Here is a 20,420-nt window from a genome sequence, read left to right as displayed (position 1 = left end):
AGAATCAGATATGAGAGAGTAGAATTCTCATAGCAGCTTCCTGTTACTTTTAAAAATCTGCTATAAAAGCAGGTTCTGAGTCAGTTGTTCAGTGTTCATTCATTTGTTTCCAGAGCTGTTCAGTAGTAGTAGTCCAGTTGTTTCCAGAGTAGTTGTTCTACTTATTAAGGACAGACAACAGCCTGTAGTGTGGACATGATTTCTCATCTTGCCTTGTAGAAGTAAGGGTATAATCTTGCCTTGCTGAGTTATTTAGATTAGATAAGGACAGTAAATTTTCAGATAGTCGGGGAAATACAGCTAGTTAGTTAGAGGTTTTCTAAAATCAATGTGAGATGGAACCTGCAGCATTATTTTCATATTTCCTGTGTGTGAAACTCTGTTGTTTATTGGAATCATTTATTCAGTATTTACATGTTTTAAATGCTTTTATTTATTATTAAATATTTTTCTACTTCTCATTGTGGCTGGTTATGTAGTGAATACTTTTAATAACTTGAGAGTGTTTATGCCTGTTGTGATAACACCATTGCCACTCTGAAAAGCCTTACTGCTTGGGTGACATACTACCATTTGTTTCAATATCGGTTTTACCCAATATAACTAAACACCCTTTTTGAATGGTATTGTGGTATTTTACTGGTGTGATACAGCAGGTAAATCTGTGCCAGCCTTTCCCAAGAGTGTGTGTATATGTGTGGATATCAGATATTTAAGAGTGAGTGTGTCAGACACCAGGAACTTGGCTACAGTACTTTGAGTGGTTGGTGTAGAGACTGATTTGGGGACCTGGAGTAAAGCATATAGTCCAGTCCCAGGTTTGGAGCCTGTTCCTGGTGTACTTTTAGAGGAAATTGTGTATTTCTATTCCTGCTTTTAGTGACACTCCCTTATTAGAGACAGTGGTGAGGACTGACACTCCTTAGTTACTGCCCCGGGGTAAAGAGGGCTGATCACACAAGTATCACTTTACTAAAAGGGCAGCATGGCTGCCAGGCAAAATTCTGTGCATTGCCAAAAGTGCTCAGATTAATACTAGTGTAGTTTGAAAATAATGTGAGTCTGCTGAGTTTACCTAACTTATATAAGAGATGTTAAGCTGAGGCTCCATCTACTTGAGTTGGTGGGAGTGATGGTTCAGGCAGATGTAAAGGAGCTGATGGCACTTACTGAAAAAAAGCTAGGGGAAGTTTCCCAGTGTACTGGCCAAATTTCTACTAGTAAGTATAAACAATACCTTGGGACTCCCCTAAAAAGAGGATACTGGTCAACTGGGACTTACCTAGTCAACAAAAAGTAAATAAATAAATAAATTTGATTGTCTAGATATATCAGAAGACCAATAAATCCACCAACAACCTTTTGCAATGGTAGTCTACAACCAGCAATTTTGACATTTATTAAGAGACAAACATTTCTTGTTGCCATACTTGGGAGGTCTGCCATATGCTAAATTATAGTTTTGGCTCAAATGTCATCATGCCAATTGTCACCAATTGCACATGTGTGCCTGTGCATCCAGGATACTCCAGAGCTGACAGATGTATTATTGTTGTTTATGTTACATGTAATGTACAGCCTTATTTTCTCCACACAGATCCTGTTATTCATGGTGCCCATTTACAAGACGTACAGTACATACCGTCATCTGATGATATATGAATAGGTGAAATTGCACTTCTGCATGAAGTATGATTTACCTTCAGGATTGGCAGGAGACTTAATTAATATTGTTGTGCAATCAGTATCACTTAATGCAGAATGCATGCCTGCAGTCACAAAAAATATGCACGGCTGACTAATTTTCCTAGGCCGTGTCTTGAAATGTAAGGTGTTTCTTCATTTATGGATGTGCTATATTTTGGAAAGATAATGAAAACCAGCATACTAATGTTACGCAAACTTCACGTATGCCTTATATGAGCCTCAGGATTGTCCTATTGACCAATATGCATACTGAAATGCATATCCTGCACTCTAAAATTTGGGCCATCAATAGATAATTCTTGAGTCACATATTCTTCATTCTATATCACCAATAGTTCTCCATGTGGAATTTATAATGAAACCAAGTCTAGGAAAACTGAGATACAAAACATTATAACTTGAACATTAAAATGCAAGTGCAAAATGATGTAAATAAACAATCACGCAACACACAGATACTCTGTTTGATGTGGGGTTGCAACTCCTAGTTTACACTGTTGTGGAGGCTTTGCTCCACACTGTTCTATAAATATATTACTTCTGAATAACTCTAATTTGAAGAAAGGGTAATGCTAAAAAAAATCTATTTTGTCTTTACCTCAAGTCAGCCAGCCATGTACATGCAACAAAAGCAACAACTAATACTCTGAAACATTGACCATACAAGAGTTCATTTTACACAGCACTTCAAGTCCAACAGATAGTATTTGACACACAATAGTGCTCATCTCAGTGTGGCTGTATCCATCCTGCACTTGTCTAATATTTAGGACTAATGCATTCTCATTGTTATTGTCTTGGTCCATGAAAGACATCATGCAATGTGATGCTAATGCAGCCATTGACTGCAAACTTTTGGTGATTAATAGCACAAGAAACTCTGTTGTTTCTCCTTACATACTGTGTATTCTGGGTTTTTATGTTATTCTCTGCTTAAGCAATTATTGGATATAAAAGTAAGTTTGTCTTTCACATGTAATCCTTTTATGAATTATACGTTGCATGATTACTTGCATATATTTACTATGGTAGCATCTGCTAACTTTTTATTCCTTATACTTAGTTTATATAACTATCTAGAAACCAAATTCAAGGTCTTTTGTTGAACATAAGAGCGTAATTCATGAATCCTGACCACAATGTCCATCATGTATTTCGTTAGCAGTTGGACTCTTGGTACATTATTTCTCTTTAAGGCACTAGAATATTAGTTATGGCTGCTGTTTGCAGCCTGTCTTTTGACTCATGCTACTGACTGTGTAAATACAGGTTTCTTTTTAACATGTTGAATGTGAATACAGCTACAAAATATTTCATTTAAAACATGCAGTCTAAACCTCTGCTGCATTTCTGTATCATATTGTACCCTGAGAAATGTTTGCAATAATGACAGAAAATCTGGGATAAACAGTATTCAGAATAAATCTGAAATCATTCACAGGTGTGCTCAGCAGCAGCAAATCTGAAATCCTGTTGTTTATCATTTATGAAGGGCATTATGGTTTGTTCCCATTTCCAGGAATCGTTTAATGACATTACAGTTATTGAATTTGATTGGCTGCTTGTTAAATCACAATTAGCTAAAAATAAGCATGCAGTTTACTACTGCATTATATTTGTTAATCAAACAGTGTCATTTGGGGATAGAAGCTATTAACATGCTGGTGTTTGTTAGATCCAATGGAACAAAAACAAGGGGAATTAATAAAGGCTATGGTAGTATTGTACTATTTTCCTTTGTATTTGTGTGCATGAGCTTTATTAGTCATGGCATATACTGAGCACTAGTGCTAAAATAACCCAGTAAATAACTCCCATAAATATTAACTTATGTAAACAGTTACAGGCTTCTAATATTCTTCTAAATCTAAAGTACCACCTAAAAGACTTGAAGGAGATTTTAAGATAAAAATACAAATACTATTGATAAAAATAATACAAGAAACAACTTAAGAATCTGTAAGCAGCATAATGCTATTGCTACTTAAATGTAAGCATACAACACTGAAGCAGATTCTCTCTTTAGTCTGCAAATGTCAGCCCTGCAGATATGTGCATCTCAAGCGCATGTAAGAGACACAACAATGTCATCCTTCCTTTTAACTATTTCTGTAGTTACAACAGCAGACTTGTTTGCAAGCATTTATTTTCCATTCTTTGTGTTGCTAAGAAAATAAGCATTGTTTTGTTTAACAGCTTTAAATTTTAAAGTTTAAACTATTATGATGTATAAATGTAACTACTGTTTCTGCATAAATGTAAATAGAATGTTACAAATGTGAATAGAAATTTAACTATTCTGTGTTTACCTGTAACTTAATATAATGCAATATAAGCAAATTGAGCTTTTCTCTCCAGGTCTCCACTGAAAATAGATATTACCCTGTCAGACTTTCCTGGTAAACAAAGACAAATAAATAAATAACTTCAACAGAAAGAATACAGGGATATTTCTGTTAAAAATAATAATAAGATTGGTGTTATAAAGGATGTTTAATGTAATATAAATAATTTAATTACCACATTTTCACTTTTCCATACTGCGTAATTCCTGTACTTCATGCACTTGCTATTTTGGCACTGATTGCTGACATAACCATGTTACAATTATATGTTTATACAATACAAATTCAACAAGCCTGGTGACAGACCATCAGTGCTTCCATTCAACTTTAAATAACTTTCCATTGTTCAGTAAGCAAATCTAAATATCAAAGCTAATTCTATGCTTAATCTCATGTTTGATTTAGCATTGCACCTAAACAAAAAACAGTAATTAACTATACTATTATATGAGATCAGGTATGGACTAGTGGTCATATTGTTTTATTTTCATTATATTACAAATCTTAACAAGCGGACCAATGACTTCTCATGTTGTGTTGCAGTCTACTTAATTAAAAAGAACATTTAAGTACTTTGCTCTAGATCAATATTCTCTTCAAGCTCACTTTCAAATATAGAATGCAATACAGTCTATTTTTAGTATTGATATCTGTTTCTGATAATCTAGGACTTCTTAGTTCCATATTTCAATCTCTGTTATTATCTTTGTTACCTCCCTTATTGATTTTTTTTTTGGTTTATCATTTTTAGTTATAGTTTTTTGCCACTATCAACACTAGAGATATCAATGTGTTCACCTTTTTAAACCAGCTTGATTTTTTTTTGGTTTATCATTTTTAGTTATAGAGATATCAATGTGTTCACCTTTTTAAACCAGCTTGATTTTTTTTAGTTTATCATTTTTAGTTATAGTTTTTGCCACAATCAACACTAGAGATATCAATGTGTTTACCTTTTTAAACCAGCTTGATTTTTTTTTTGGTTTATCATTTTTAGTTATAGTTTTTTGCCACTATCAACATTAGAGATATTAATGTGTTCACCTTTTTAAACCAGCTCAGTAAAGAAATCTGCATACTGAGGTTAAATTATCTTTCAAGTGTAAGACTTATTATTGATGTCACTTTTGTACTGAAGCAACTCTGCACATTCCCAAAAATGTATGTTCCTAAGAACTTCCTTGTAAACAACCACACCTTCAACATATGCCTTGTTTGTGAGAACATTTTTCAAGTCTTGAAGAGCTATAGAAATATTTGTCAAACATTTCCATGCAAAAATTCTAAATTTTCATAATTTCGTTGCACATCTAAGACTAAAATATGCTTCCCTGTATTGATCATCTGTAATATTTTTTTATTTAATCAATCACTCCATACTATTTTTAACCTTTATTTCTGGTCTGACATTTCTGTTCTGGTCTCGACTAAAAAAACCTATTTGTGATTTAACAATATTACTTTCCAACTTCCACATATCTTCCTTAAAGTCTAATATTAGACCTATTCATTGGGTTCAATAACCCAAAATGTTGTCTAGCTTCCTCCCATTTTATTACATCATCTCCTTTAATCATGTGATCCCAAGATCTTTGTTCTTTCTTCTCCAAATGACCATTTTTTTTCCTGTTTCTTTTTTATTGCTGTATATAAAATAATTTATTGCTGAACCTGCTGTAGATATTATTCCTAGCTTCATTTAACTTAGATTTATGTTATATATATGTATGTGTGTGTGTGTGTGTGTGTGTGTGTGTGTGTGTGTGTGTGTGTACGCAATGCTGTTTATATTCCTTTCCTAGAACTGTTAGAACTGCCCAAATGCCCTTGTGTGATCCTGCTGTTACCTCTTTGTCTACCATGTCTATGATGTTCTTCCATTTGGGCATATATTCTGCATTCTGAATCAAATATATTAATCTGATTGCATGGCCTTAATGTATGCCTCCAAATCTGAAAGTCCAAAACCACCATGTTCTAATGTCAGCATTAGTTTTCCCACTGCAATATTTTTCTTCTGTTATCCCAAAGAAACTCCTTAATATTTTTTTCACAATCTTCCATATTAAATGAACCAGTGTGACCAAAGACATCCTAATCATTTGTAGCTTATTGCTGATGTCCATATATAACAATTTTATGGTCTTACCTTCCATGTTGAGTATTTTTCCTAGTTTTCATTAGCAACTTGCTCAACATCCTATTTCAACCAAACTCCAAAGTATTTCATCTTATCATCACCCCAGAAAAAAAGGGGAAGCCCTGTATCAAGTCATATATTGGTAACATAACTCATTATGATTTCCGTAGTTTTTTTGTTTCATTTACTTTATATCCTGCTATACTACTAACATATTTTGGTTTATCAAATATAATTTTTATATCATGTTTCAGATTGGCAATATAAAATATTATGTCATCTACAGAAAAGGCTGTTTTCTCAGTAGTATTTTTCTGTTTGCATCCAGTTATGTTTGACTATCTTGTGTCCATAGGTAATAGTGAAAGTGGACACCCCGATCTTAGTTCCTCTTGCAATGCTAAAAATTTTAAACTGCTCAGCACTTCATTTTATTTGAGCCTAAGCCCCTCTATAGATATTAAATGTTAACATTTTACATGTGTATGGAAACACAAAGGCTTCAAAATATGTATTTTTAAACTTCCAACTCACTCTGTCAAGTTCTTTTTCAAACTTCTGACATATTAATAGTATTATAGTCATCCAGTGAATCCTCTTGAATCATAAGGGTTATGTTAATTTTGTCAGATGTTTGTCTCCCTTCTATGAACCAATCTGACTCCGATATATTATTCTCAGCAATGTCTTTGCCATTCTTTTTGACAGAAACATCTAAACACTTTGTAGTCATGATTCAGACTCAGAATTCATCTATATAAGTGTGGATCAAGAGGATGTTTCCTCTCCTTAGATATAGTTAACACTACTTCTTCTTTCCAAGTCAATGGCATATCTACACCCATTGAAATATAGCTAAAAAGTACAAGTTAGACTTTTACATTCTCTTTGTTTTCCTTTTCCAGATTTCTATTGGAATTCCTTCACTGGCAGAGATTTTCCCTGTATTATGTTTCCTCATTGCTTCTATAATTTCATTTTCCTTAATTTTTTTACATTCTCTTCTTTCTACTTTTATTACCCAAGGAAGTTCTAATTGTCATATGTGTATTACCATTTCCCATATGTTCTTCTCATCATCTACATCTTGTCTGTATAATGTATTGTAATCATTTACCATTATATTCATAATTTTTCTGGGTCCACTTCTACCCGACCATTCTTATAATTCCTGATGTTGGTTGTCATCCATTCAACTTTCGGTTGCTTCAAACATTAAAGCAATAATTTGATTGTTCTTACGTTATTGTCAAAAAATAATGATTCTATCATTTCACGTTCATTCAGAATCCTGATTCTTTAATCTGCTCTTAATCCTGTTCTGTTCCACTTATTCTTTTTTGTTTCTGTAAATCCCTTACTTTTTAAAACCCTCTATAAACCTGATGAGACTATTATTTCATATCTTATTTTTATCATTGTGACGATGTTTCTAATCATCAGTTTTCAGTTATCTCAGTTGTTTGCAAGGTCTTTACTGCTTAGTTTCAAATCTCAGAACAATACAGTTAAAGTTTGACCCCCCCCCCCCCAAGGCATTAAATAGCTTAATTTATAGAAGAAATACTAGAAAGTGTCAATGTTTATCATGCACCACAATTACCTTGTATTTGTTTATAAAACTTCATTTGTATATGTGCATGACCTGATACTCTCTGGATGTGTTTTCATGGTTTGGACCATGTTACATTATTCTTCCAGTTTATAACAGTCTATGTAATTGTGCCCAAGAACCATATCTTATTGAAAAATGTGTCCATTCCACTTCATTCTTATTTTCATTATATCAATAAGCCCAAATACATGCACATATTTCTCTAAGCATTGACCCTCAGCTAGCATTTTATGATATTCTTGTCATCTAGAGATGCTTTCCGCATGCCCTATAGTGTTCCAGTTTCCTTCTACTCTCTCTCTCTCTCTATATATATATATATATATATATATATATATATATATATATATTCGCCCATCATATACTCACATACTTTATATCTTGTCTCACTGGTTTTGTTGGAATATATAGTGCAACCAGTGTAATTCTTGCATCCTTCCAAAAGCCTATCACCAAAATGTCTTTCCTGCCTGTCCTTCATTTCTTTCTCAGACTTTATTCCTATATCTGTTTCATTTAATATTTAGAATCCTTTCTTTCACACTCCTTCTAGCCTGGGAAATACATTCTTCTTTCCACTTTTCTTTACAAAATGTCATGTTATTTATGCTTTGGGCATGCTTCCTGCAACATTATCATCTGTGCATTACTGCTCTAAATATTTTTCGTCCCTGCCAAACAATTCATTAGCAATCTAAACCAATAAGTCAAAATGGGCTATAATAAAGCTTATATTTTATTCTACTTACCTTTTATTCTTTGCCTTTCTGTTAGACTAGTCCCTTATAATCAGTTTCTATCACTTTTTGTATCACTTGTGAAATATTGTTCTGTCTAAGCCTGATCTCTTATTAAAACACATATTTCTCTCCCTGTCCAAGAAGTAAACATATTAACTATCTACATGTTTTTGAGAGTCAATAAAGCTGATGCCCAATACAAAACAGCTGTTTAAAGCTTCTCCCAATCCTCTCTAATTAGACTTGAACTCTGATTAATGCCTTTGGGATAAAGAACAGCTATTATAAACCACTGATATGTTGATTTCACTCATTTGCAGTGCTTCATATCTAAAGCTGTCCCTTTATCTCTGTTTTGCTAGATAGGCTCTCTAGATTTTTTTATTTTCATTTCTTCAGGGTGTTCATTCCTGTGGCCAGTATACATGTTTTAACATTTCTGTACCATTCATTATCTGTTTTAAATGCTATAGTTATTTTTAAAAGGTTAAGCTTGATTATCCAGACACACAGACTCCTACCTCTTGCAAGGAAGGTAAATAGCATTACAACAGCATGGGAGACAGGTCAGTCTGCAGACTGAGAATCTACCATTCTGAAACCTGGTAACAAATGTGATTTGAACCACGCAACCCGTAAAATTAAATGAAGTTATTTCTCAGTTGTAGTTACTGACCTCAATTCTTTTCGGTTATCCTCCATAGTGCATGTGTTACATTTTTATTATACTAAATATATTTCCCTGCCTTTGAATAAAATTCTCAGTCACTATTTCCAGTGCATTATTTTATGGATCTTGCTATCTAGTCTATATTAAATTAACATATGTGTTTTATTAATGGTGTATGCATTCCTAGACCCATGCATGCAGTAATATATCTAACTATACACAATATTGTCTATTGGTTTCAATCACATAATATATTACTTTCCTTTTTCATTCATCATTGATTAACAGCTTTTTCCCTTTTCCTTCCTCACTGTTCTAGTATCTATATTAAGAACAACAAAACACAGTTTGTAGTTTGAAAACAAGCCCTTTTACAAGGTCTGTGCATAACTACTTATATTACCACCACTATCTTGTAATCTATCGATGTTATACTGGAATTTCATCTTTTCTCAGAATTAGGCCTGGATAAGTTACTTGATATAAGTAAACAGAACATGGGAGCATATGAGAACGTTTAATATAAGGAAGGGCAGGTAGTCTAGATTTTGTCGCATTGGGCATGGCTGACCAATGCACAGCTTTTATTGACCTAGGGAAAAAAGTTCTAAAAATTACAAGAGTTACAAAAATTACAAAACTTTACAAAAAAAAATGACAAACTAGTCTACACAGTGACATTCACATTTGACAAACAATAACATGAAATGGAAAACAAACTATACAGTGAAAATTCATATTTTAAAAACTGACTTTAGATTAAAAAAAATAAAATAAAAAGATGGCCATGCAGTGAAAGATAAAAAAATAAAGTATAGTAGGAGTATACGTGCATTAAATTCTTCACACTAATGGGTATAAGTGTCATGCTAATAAAGCAAAGGGGAAATAAGAAGGGGGCACAGAGTTTGGGATTGTGATTCAATGTAGTAAAGTTGCTATAATGTCTAAAGTGGGGTAAAGAAATGTTTATGCATGTGAAAGAATGTGCAGAATTTAGGGAGGAGTGGAGCATGGACATGGCCGAGTGTCATTTAGGTGTTGTTTTGGTTGTAGCTTAAAGGATTTGAGGTTATTGACTTCTTTTAGTAAAAGGGGGCAGAGTTCCATATTTTTTGATGTGAGAGAAGCACGTAGAATCACCTGCAGAGTTGTTATAATTATTTGGCAGAAGTATTGGTTTATGGAGTGAAGTGATTGATGTGATCAGAATTTCTAAGTGTTGGACATTCTTCATGATAATGTACGAGATTACTTGTGTCTAGTTGTAAGAAAGTTATGCAATACGGATATTTACACCAATTTAAGTGTTTCAGAGCCAAGCTGTGATGGGATTGATGGGACAAATTTGCAGCAAACCTTGCTACTTTGTTGTAAAAGTTTTCTGACATATTAATTTGAGTGGCTTGTAAGTTGACAAATACAGGCACTGCATATAGTAGAGTTGGTAATATAAAAAGTGAGGTAGTGGTGTGCCTGGAATATTTGGACACATATAGTTTAATGCAATATAGGAGGCCTATGTTTTGTGAGTTTTATTTATTAATTGTTTTATGTGGTAGCTGAATTTCTCATAGGTTCATAAGTTCATAGGTAGGTACTAGGCTATTGGCCCTAGGGCCTATATAAGCCTAGCCAAAAAGGTACCCTGGCTTTCGCCACCCACGAAAATTATTTACCTGTGCCCTTGTTGAGCAGAGCCACAGAAGTGATTCTTAGGGTGAATTTCCTATTTCCCATCCAATCATCAAGCTTTTTCTTGAAGAGTGCTAATGAGGAGCTCTGTTTGGCTTAGATAGGTAGTCTGTTCCAGAGTATGGGAAGTCTCTGGGACAGGAATTTATCCCTCCAGCATGTTCTGTTTATTGTGGTGGCAAAGTTTAGGTCCCTAGAGCGTGTAGCTCAGAGGGATTGGGATTTCTTTATGTGGAGCATGTACAACAGCTCTGGGTTTGACATAGCTTTGTATGTTAGGCAGAGACCACCTCTGAGTAGGCGATATGTGACAGAGTAAAGCTGGAGTTTTTTGAGACGGTCTGCATACGGCATCTGTTTGAGGCCAGTAATCCTCTTTATGAGGTATTTCTGTGGCCTTTCCAGTTGTAGATGTCTTGTGAGGTACATACCAAAAGGGATGTTGTACTCTATAATGGGTCCAAGAGTGATGCATAGAGGGGAACAATGACCTCTTTTTTCTGGATGAGAAACCTTTTGTGATAGGAGTTTGATATGGGTTATGAGCTTGATTTCATATGGTCTGAAGAAGTAATTGTGAAAATGAGTTTTGATTTGAGTACTGCTTAGGGATAATTAACATTAATTTAGTTTTTATAGGGTTTAGTAATAGTTAAGCGTTGGAAAGTCATGATTCAGTGGATGAAAGGGATTCCTGAGCTAGTTCTTGTAGTTTCGTTTTTAGCAGTGCAGATGAGAGTCAAGTTATTAGCATACTGGAGTATTGTTAGCTGTTTCCTTGCTGTATGGAGATAATTATGAATATACTAAATAGCAAGGAACCTAGAATGGACCCTTGGGGCACTTCTGTGGGTACTGAAAGAAAGGGGGGGATGTTGTTTTTCCATTTAACTGCTCGTAATCTTTCCCAAGATGGCTGCTAAACCTAGCTAGTATGGAATTACTCCAAAGGAGGAGAGCTTTAGCAGTAGTTTACAGTAAGAAGCTGTTAAAAGCCTTTGATAGGTGAAGGAATAGTGCTGACACTAATTCCTTCAATTCCATTTTGGTTTATTGTGGTGGCAAAACTTAAGAGCGCCGTAGTAGGGCTGTGGTATGGGCAGAAACCTTGTTGAATAGATGACAGTAAATTTTTGTTTTAACATAAGTAATCAGCTGGAATTGAATACATTTCTCTAGCACTTTGAGTAGCAGAGATAAGAGAGCTATAGATCTGTAACTGGATATGTTGGAAGAGGGGCCAGCATTATATAGGGATAGACAATAACTTTCTTCCAGATTGCAGGAACATAACTTTCTTTAATGGACCAATTAATTAGCACTGAGATAGGGTAAGACAAATGACATATTCTACTGGCAGCATATCAGGGGCAAGAGCTGGTAGTTTTAGGTTGAGAAGATGATTTCTGATAGAGGATATGGAACTAGTTCAAGGGCATCAGTTTTAGAACAGCTTTTAGGATCTGGAGGTGGAAATGCATTACTGAAGGTTATGTAATTTAGCTGGGAGATGGCAGTGTCTATAAAGTGGAAGATGAATTGGCTGACAAGGTTAGCATCACTATTGTTTAAGGATGAGGTTAGTTGAGTTATGCAACCAGGATGCATGTATTTGTTAATGGAGGATGAGAACTGTTTTGGATTGGTATGACATACAAACTCAGAATTATTATAATATACTTTTTCTGACATTTGATCACATGCTTAGCTGAGTTTCCAAGGTATATGCAGCACTTGAGGTTAGATTGTTTTTTATTTGTTTCCATGATTCCCAGACTATTCCTTTATTTCATTAGATGTTGAGTTACTATGGATAGTCAGGGAACAGGATTAGATTTTACCTATTTAGTAGGGCATGAGAGTTTAGGATATTTAGAAATCTGGCACTGTGCAGTGATGCATCATCACCTAGAGGAAGAGACTGCAGGGCATGTTGGCAATGAAAGTTTCTTTTTGAAATGAGAACTGATTACATACTAGTTTGTAATAGTTGTGACTAAGAGAGTGATTTTGTTGTATTATTATTATGTATGTAGGGAGATGGTCACTTAGGGAGACAGGGTGGGGACCCCAAAGATAGAATTTTGTTAGATCCTTTGATAAGTTGCCAGTCAGTGGCAAGAATTTCTGTTACTGGTTTTCTTATATGTAGCTGGAGCAGAAATAAGTTGAGTAAAGCTTTAAAGATTTATAGAATTTGGGGTGAGTCCGAGCTATTAAGTGGTCATTGTATCCTTAACAGAAAGTAGTACCTGCTCTGCATAACTCAAAAGTGTACAGTACAACTTTTTCAGTCAGATGTTACTTACAACATACTAATACATTCATCTAGTGTGTAATACAGTATTATTTCATATCAGCTATAAAGTAAAGCAAACTGCAGCTATTAGATAAAGCAAAATTATATAGCTAAAAAGTAGTGTTACACATAGCTGATACTTGTAAAGATAAGAATTGCCACTGGCTGTTACCTAGAACATTCATACAGAGCAAGTAATAATGCAACCACCATAAGCAGCTGTTATTGCTGTAAAGTTGAACACTATACTGCAGAAAAACATTAAGCATCATCAAATCTAGGGCAAGAAGCCATCAGTGTTAGCACATGATTTGCTGACTTAACTGCAGTGCAGGGGCATGGTTATTTCTAATTGTACTGCTAGATTGATAGAAAGATAGACAGATAGGTAGATGGATATGTAGATAGATATAGAAATATAACAATAACCCTTCTCAGTGTCAGTAGTAAAACTAGGGCAATCAGTATACCAGATTCATTTTAGGGAGGCTATTAGAACCAAGATAGTTCACACAGAAACAGCAAAACATTTTGCACAAAAATTCACAGCATGCAATCATTTAACTGTTAACTCAGTTGTTAGAAAAAGCTCTAAAAACACTAGCACTACACATTAAAAAAAAATCAAAAATTTGTAGAAGTGGTCAATAAGTGCTTACTGGTTGTGGATGCACTCTGCAGCTGGAAAAGGGCTTCCAAGTAACTATGGTGACCAAAACATAGGGGAAGGTATATTGGGAAATGACATCTCAGCACTGCCACCTGTAGTCCAGCTAGACAGCAGATGGGTAAGATGTGGTTCAGAGAGAGGAAGTGTAGACAACATTGCGTCCGTTCACTGCTGACTGAACAGGGGACCAAGGAATTTTTTGCACAATCCATAAAGACACCCAGGCATGTAAGTTATCTTTATAGCATGTGCAAAATACCTAAATTGCTAAACACAGAGAAGACTTAAGTTATGTGAAACATACAGATACATTTCTTCAGGAGAACAGTGAGTGAAAAGAAAAATAATCCAGTATGTGCGGGTAATAAAGGCGGGCTATAATCTGAGGGAACCTCATTAATGGGATATACTGCTCCATGTGTGTGAGCTAAACTACCTAAATCTTACAAGCAAGTATACATATAAATTAAATAGTGCAAGCATACGCTGCATAATCTGCGGTCATTGCTGACTTTACTCTTGATGCACATACACTACATTGGCTGTTTTACAGTAACTGGAAACTGTAGGATGGATGATGGAACCAGGTCTAGAGTCAGTCTGAGATGCAAGATATTAAGGCACAGTTGTGAATGTGCTCTAGATCTGAAATAGGGTTTCCAAGTAACAACAGTGAACCAAATGCATGTGAAAGTGTGCTTCAAAATGGCACCTCAACCCTACTAGTTCTTTCTATGCTAAGCATACTGCATAAGGGTTTAGGCTAAAAATGTAACATTTACCTTCTAAACAAGGATGTTCTTACATTTGTTATGGAAAGAAATTGAATTACGTATCGCATAGGTGCATTTTAGACCACAAATCAAGATCATAAGGCAAAACAGAAATATTATACAAAATAAAAATGTAATACAAACAAATACATCAGCGAAAGTGAAGCAGGCTACAGCATAATACTGTAGATCTAATGCATTGCCATCAAAGCTGTCTTTGTCCTGGAAAGCCTTGTGACCACAACTAGCTAGACACCTTGACACATTATTGGAAATGATAAGTGTGAAGATAGCTTTATGGAAAAAAAACATTCATCAAGGAAAAAAATCTAAAGATTAGCTCTGTCAGGCAGACAGTAAGATGAAAGAAAGTGCCCCAATGTAGAATTAGTGACTTTTATAGCTGTTAGATACTTCATTCTGCCACACCTTTTGATAATAAGTGTAGCAGAGCATAGCATCTAACAGTTTTAAAAGCTATCTGCCACATCTTCTTATTCCACCTACCAATGTATCAGATATTTTTTCTATAATCTGTGGCTGACAACATGGCATTATAAATAAATTACAATGCTCCCATCATCTACTCCTACTGGTCAATTACCTTAGAGAAGTAAATACTACTTTGTTCCACCCTCACCCGACACTGCCTTAGTCATGTGTGCTTAACCTTTCCCCTTCCTTAAACATTAGGGTACTAAATATCCTTTCCCTAGCACTTCCCCTAAAAAAGAAACACACACACTCACATACTCTCTTTAAATGCAGTACCTATATATGCTAAAGCATCTGCTTTGCTTGTTCAAAAGCCCATATACTCAAATGTTATTTTTGCGAGGACAAAATAACGAATCTGAACCTCACAGTTTTTCCTATGGCAAGTAAACACTTGCCTCTCATGGGGAAATATGCCTTTTTCCCCCATTGCAGTGTCATCCCGGAGTTGGTATATATAGTTAAGGCGGATGTGGGGGGGGGGTGTAACTGCCCCACTTAGATGGGTTTCACATACTACTGTGTGTTTTCATGAAGTTTTGGGCAAGTGTTTACTTGCCACGGGAAAAATGTGTGGTTCAGGATTTTAGTATTTGTTATTTTCATCTCGGGGAAAAATAACATTTGAGTATTTGGGTTTCGAGCATGCAAAGTAGATCCATACGAAAACATCCATTTCCTTTTACAGCCCTTACTGTAATTCTTACTGTGACATTAACCTGCAAACATTCACAAACATGCATTCTCAAGCCCAAAGACAAAACTTTTTACAAATGAAAACCCATAGCAATGCTAGTTAAGTACCGATAATAGATATAATATATACTGTATGTATCTGTGTGTAGGGAGGGAGAAAGAGAGAGTTATAGATAGACAGATAGATATACACACATACTTATTACAAGATAAAGGTTCCTGTTTTGTGTGTGTGTGTGTGTGTGTATGTGTGTGTGTGTGTGTGTGTGTGTGTGTGTGTGTGTGTGTGTGTGTGTGTGTGTGTGTGTGTGCGTACGCGCGCGCACACGCGTGCACACTTAGTGGAAGTGCTTGACATAAATAACTTATGAGAGGGTTCTGAATTAAGACATAAGTTGAACAATGCAGAAGGCAAGGGGCCTGGCTGTACTTACAATTCAGAGTGCACATCAATGATAGATGCCGAACGTAAAAGAAAGAAGCTCTTGAAATGCATGTTAAGTTATTCTCAGAAAATGATATACCTGACAAATAACTGCATGACTGAGTATATACTGTTACAGAACACAGGAACTTATAAACATACAGTCAGAATGTTTTAATTCTCATGCATCCCTGGTTTGAGGGGTATCTCTGATTGTATCTCAGAATGTTGCTTTGTTCCCTCCTAAAATCAGTGACTTTTTTTGAGAAATGGTAGTAGATTACATTTGGTAAATAATGACAGTAATTTATAATTACAGAGTGTGTGCACTTCAGACAATGTATGTTAAATCACACTTCAGAAAATATACATTAATTCACTTTCTCTTTCTCTGTGACACTTTGAAGATAGTAGCATGAATATTTAAAAAAAGAGTCCATAATTTGTTGCCTTTGTCCCTGACATATGTTAGCCCTGCCCCTAATTCTGGAAGAAGGAGGTTGAAAGCTATGTAGACTAGATTTTAGGTTACATCATTTTCATCATCATCATCAACCCCCTTTTTCCCATTTTCTACATTGGGCTGGGGTGTCATGCCAACTGTCGCCATCTCTCTCTGCTCCTTTGACACTAATGCCTGACTTTTGCAGGTCTTCTCCCACACAATCCATCCACCTTTTTGCTAGACACCTTTGTTTCCTCTTGCCTTCTTCCTTTCTGTCACAAATCTAAGACAGATTGTGTTTTCCTTTTCTGCACGTGTATGAACCACTTTAATCTGTTCTCTTTGATTTTTTCTGCAATTGGAGCTCCTCTGCCTTCTGCTCCTATGTCCTTATTTCTTTGTCTGTCCCACAGTGTGTATCCTACAGCTGGTCTCAGGCACTTCATCTCCATCTCCTCTAGCTTCCTCAAATGCTCTGCCTTCACTGCCCAGGTTTCTGTACCATACAGTAGTACTGGTCACACCACAGTTTTGTACACCTTGCTTTTCAGCTTCTGTCATATAGGTACACCTAACACTCTGCACCTTGGCTGCAGTCCTTCTGATTTTAGCTTTGACCTCATCATTCAGACTTCCGTTCTCCTCAACCACCCCTCCCAGATACTTGAAGCTGTTATCTTGTTCCATTATTTTTCATTCTATCTCATTTTGCAGCATTTTCTGTTTTCCCCATTTTGCTGCCATTACAAATGTCTTATCGGTACTCAGTTTCATCTCAGGTACCTTCAGTTTTGCATTCCATTACCCTATCCTTTGCTGAAGTTCTTGTTCAGAGTCTGTCTGTAATGCCACACCATCTGTATACAGCAACTTTGTTGATCTGTTCCCCCTATGACCTGTTTGCAAATGTAATCCATCACCAGTATGGACAGCAGTGAGCTCAGAGCTGAAACCTGGTGCACACCCACTCCCACTGGGAACTCCTCTGTGACACCGAACACTGTTCGTTCTTGAGTTATTGGGTCCTTGTACATAGCCTGCACTAATACTACCAGTGTTTCTGGGACTTTGAACCACTGCAGGACTGCCAAAATCAGCTTTCTTGGCACCTTGTCATATGCTTTCTCCATGTCTAGAAATGACGATTTGGACTCTTTCATCATTTCTAGCTTCTTCTCAAGTACCTGTTTCACTGCAAACATCTGGTCAGTTGCTCTGTCTCCTGATCTGAATATGAACTGCTCATTTCCCATCTTACTTTCTACTACTCTATGTATTCTTTTATCAATCACCCTCTCTAGAACTTTCACGCAATGTGACAGGAGTTTGATACCGCTGTACTACCCACAGTTGTGAATGTCCCCTTTGTTTTTGAACACTGGCACGAGTATGCATATTCACCAGTTATCTGGGATACACCTTTCTCCCCACACTATGAGTACCCTCTGGAGCCATTTCTCCCCTATCTCACCCAGCAGCTTTATCATATCTGCTGAGACCTCATATGGGCTTGCTGCTTTCCCTGACTCCATTTTCCTTATTGATGTCATTAATTCTTCTAGGGTAGGCTCCTCCTCTTTTCTCACCATAGACTGTGTCTGGGGCAGTACAGCTTCTGTGGAGCTTCCTTCATTCAGAAGTGCTGCAAATACTCCTTCCATCTGCCTTTATGTCAGGTGGACAGAGGAGCAGGTTGTTGCTGACATCCCTTATGACGCGTGCCTAACTATCTTCTTTATCTTTCTGTCATTGCCTTGCAACTTGACATAGTTTCTTTGTGCCATCTACTGACTTACTTTCCCAAAGCTGGCAGAGTGCCTCTGATGCCTTGTTCTATACTATTACAACTCCTTTCTTAGCTTCTTTGTTAGCCAATCCATATTCCTTTCTAGCCTGGTTTGTCTTTTCTATCTCCCATGTTTTTTCTGCACTCCTTTCTTTTGATGACTTCCTGGATTTCTGCATTCCACCACCAACTTTCCTAATGTACCTTATTTCCATACATGGTTCAGTGCTTATCTGTTCTGTAGTCCTGTAGTCCTCATACATGTTGTTTGGAAGCACTGCTATTTTTCTTCAACTCCACCTATTTTATCTCCTTTTTGAGGTGCTAAATCACTGAGTAATTCCTTGAACTGCTTTGCTTTCTCTCCAGTCAACTTCTAGATCTTCAACCTGGTCTCTGTTTACCATAGAGCCTTCTCTGACCAATGCTTGCAGCTGATTGTGGCAACCAGTGGTTTATGCTGTGGGATATCTTTGCAATGACCGATTCTACTCCAGTTTCATTTCCTTAATAGTAGGAAGTCTACCTGAGTTGCATTTGGCCACTCTTGTATATGATTTTGTGACTGTCTTTCTTTTTGAACCATGTGTTGGCTACTACCAAGCCATTTGTAAGACAGATGCCTAGAATGGCCTCTCCTTCTTTATTCTGGCTGCCCCACCCATGTGGACGCAGGCAGTCCTCATATCTGGTTCTGTCTGTCTTATGTGCATTCAAGTCATCCATTATTAACACTAACTCATGCTGTCCTGTTTTATCTAGTAGGTCCTGCAACTGCTGTCTGAATGCACTCTTTTCCTCACTATCACAACCTTACTGTGGGGCATATGCTGAAGTTATGAATACTGCCCTATCATTACACTGGAGCCTGACTGCCATGAGTCTGTCACCAATTCTTATGACATCCCTCACTGCCTTCTGAAGACTCTCCTTCACCATAATTCCCACACTATGTCTTGCCCCTCCTCCTCCTCCTGAGTAATAGAATATGGATCCCAAGCCAAGTGACTTTATTGCACTGCCTTTCCATTTGGGCTACATGCACTACAGTTATCTGGGAGAACGTTAAATGCAGTAGTCCATAGATGGGATATGAGTTGCCTTCTGAGATTTTACTGAAGTACTATAAAAGCATTAATAAGCATGTTAACTGACCTCAGAGTAGGCTCCCTGGGAGACAGTAAGGTAAATCAGGAATGCAGTTCAGGGGATAACACAAAATGGAAGCACTTGAGAGGAAAAATGTTTACTAGTGTACTATGGTGTTCCCTGATGACTTCAGTGCTTTTTTGTTAAGAATCAGTAAGAGGATTTGAAAGAAATGTGTGTCATTATTACAGACAACAGTACATTCTTAAATGGAGTTTGTGCAAAGGAAAATCAATGGACTTTGGCCAAGTTAAGTTAATGGTACAACATATGGAGATCATATGTTGTATGAATCAAAAATTCAAACTAATTGCTGGCAGAAAAGAAAAAGTTGTAATCGTTCTGTCTTGGAAAGAAACTCGGGCATTTTTAATGGCTCAAGAGCTTTAGAAGTAATCAAAACTCCATGGTAACCAGTAGTAGTACGATGCAAGTTTCAATATATAAAGCAACTTCACTGAACTAGAAACAGTACATAACTAATCTAGTTTAAAAATATTGTTATGTAAGTGGGTCACCAATGAACATTTATTCTGTGTATAATTCACCTCTTAATAGCATAATATAGGAATGCTTAAGATACTGTATCCTCTTTCTTATACTAAAAAATTGTGTTAAACTGTAATTTTAATACAGTATCATTTGGAATTATTAGTATGTATACATCATTAATAAGCAACATGAAATTAGACACCAAATAAATTCTTTAGTGTCACTTTTCTAGTTAGAAAGGTCTAAATTTTCTTCCAGGCTATCAGTAAAATCTCAGGA

Source organism: Protopterus annectens, chromosome 6.part0 (genome assembly GCF_019279795.1).
Source record: "Protopterus annectens isolate FY-2018-M chromosome 6.part0, PAN1.0, whole genome shotgun sequence".
Classification (NCBI taxonomy): Eukaryota; Metazoa; Chordata; order Ceratodontiformes; family Protopteridae; genus Protopterus; species Protopterus annectens.
Note: the sequence above shows the minus strand (reverse complement) of the source record.